General features: G+C 70.7%; 1 protein-coding gene across 1 annotated transcript in view; it reads left to right on the forward strand.

The window, feature by feature from the left end:
• Positions 1–1,992, forward strand: part of Afap1 (actin filament associated protein 1) — a 56,781-nt gene continuing 54,789 nt past the window's right edge. The window contains 1 exon segment of the mRNA XM_048364452.1: positions 1–175. The gene's annotated coding sequence lies outside the window, so the exon portion shown is untranslated.

Consider the following 1,992-nt stretch of genomic DNA (forward strand, 5'->3'; position numbering starts at 1 on the left):
CGCCAGGCGCAGCTCCGCGCGGCTCCCGGCGGAGGGCGACTGGACTCGGCGGCGAGCGGCGCAGGGCCCCGCCCCGGGGCTCCATTGTTGAGGCGGCCGCCGCCGAGCCGGAGCGGCTGCGCGTCTCTCCGCCGGCGCCCGGGGCTGGAGCGAGCCGGCCGGCCGGAGGCCCGAGGTGAGGCGGCGGGGGGCCCCGGGCCGGGCGGGGTCTCCGGGCAGGGGTGCGCCGGGCGCTCGGGCGTCTGCAGCCCCGGGTGTGTGGGGGGCGAGGACGAGGGTCCGGCCGGGGGGTCCCGGGGCGGCCACCGCCCAGCGCGCCGCGGCCCGGGGGGGCGCCCGGCTTTGTCTCGCCGGGGCGGGCTGGCCCCGCGGGCTCCGCCGCAGCCTCGGGGCGGGGGTGGGGGGGTCGCGGGGTCGCGGCGCGCGTGGGGCTCGGCTCGGCGGCGCGGGGCGCGCGGCCGGCCCCGGGGTGACAGCGCGGCCCGCGCGCCAGGCCCCGTCACGCCCCACGAGCGGGGGGCCCGCCGCGCCCCGGTGGCGGGGGAGGGAGGGGAGGAGGGCGGGAGGGCGCTGCGGCCCCGCCGCGTCGGGGCGGCCGGGCTCCCGTCGTGGCACCGCTCGGGGCGCGCCCAGCCGTGCGCCCCGGACGCCGGTGGCCCGGGACGGACCGTCACCCGCCCTTTGATTTACCGTGGTCTTCGCCGGACGAGGGCCGCCCGGCCCCGGGGCTGTCGCGGAGCGGGGGTCCCGCCCCGCCCCCGGCCCCCGGCCCCCGGCCCCGGCCCCCCCACCGCGCCGGGCCCCGGAGCCGCGGCGTCCCCGCGCGCGGCCCCGGCCGACAGGCCTCCGGGCCGGAGGGAACCGGGCTCCGCCGCCCAGCGCTGCTGGATTTCTTCCGTTAGGATTGGGAAAGGGGGAAAAAGAATTCTGGAAGAGCAGCTTGGACTCGGTCCGCCGGGCGCCTGGGGCGCGGGGGACGGGCTCCCAAGAATTTGGCGGGCTGGAAAATACACACCCAGGGCAGGAGGCCAAGGGAGTTGCAGTTGGAGGTCAGATCTGTGAAGGCAGAGCTGGCGGGCGTGGGGTGGGAGCGGGATCCCAGCTGGAGGGGGGAGGAAGAGGAGGGAGGAAGCCCTGCGCCCGCCAGGTCCTCCTCACCCCAACTGTAGTGGCCCGCCAGCTTCATGCGGGGACCCTCGCAGCCAGCCTGTTAAGTACAGCCTTGTGTCCTGGGGATGGCTGTTTTCCTGGGGGAACAGCCTCCTCCCCCCGTTTTTTTATGCTGGTGCTGGGGCTTGAACTCAGGGCCTAGGGACTGTCTTTTAGCCTTTTCCACTCAAGGCTGGCACTCTACCCCTGGAAACACACCCCCACTTCCTTTTATTTTGCTTTTGGTAGTGAGTTGGAAATGAGTCTCCAAGACTTTCCTGCTGGCTTCTGAGAGCCTCAGATCTCAGTCTCCTGGGTAGCCAGGCGTACAGGCATATTCGCTGGGCCAGCGTTCCCCTTTAAGAGCAGTAGGAAGGGGCAGTTGTAACTTGTGACCCCAGGATTTCTCCTAAACAAGAGGTCCACGGTTTATTGGCCCCTCTGCCCTTCCACCAGCTCCTCAGGAAGCTCCCTTTCTCCCTTCTGTCTGTCTGTCTGTCTCCACTTCCTGGCAAGGCCCCTCTGAAGCCCTCCCTGCCCCGAGGCCTCTTCTTTCTGGACCCTGTGGGCCTCCCTGCAGCTTGGGTCTGGGCCGTAAAGGGTTAACTGCAGTGCTGGCATGCTTGGGCAGAGCTCTGATTTGAGGCCACACTTGGTACCTGGGGTAGGTAGAGGGCCCGTCCTGTGCAGGGAGCCAAGGGCGTCTCAAACCCGCCAAGCTCTCCGCTCTCCAGGAGGCTGGGGATGACGATGAAGAAGATGACCGCACCTCCTAGCGTTTGTCCCATCGTCCAGAGTCCTGCATGTAGAACCTGTTGAGTTTTAGCTCTGTGGAGTTGGTTT

Source organism: Perognathus longimembris, chromosome 16 (genome assembly GCF_023159225.1).
Source record: "Perognathus longimembris pacificus isolate PPM17 chromosome 16, ASM2315922v1, whole genome shotgun sequence".
Classification (NCBI taxonomy): domain Eukaryota; kingdom Metazoa; phylum Chordata; class Mammalia; order Rodentia; family Heteromyidae; genus Perognathus; species Perognathus longimembris.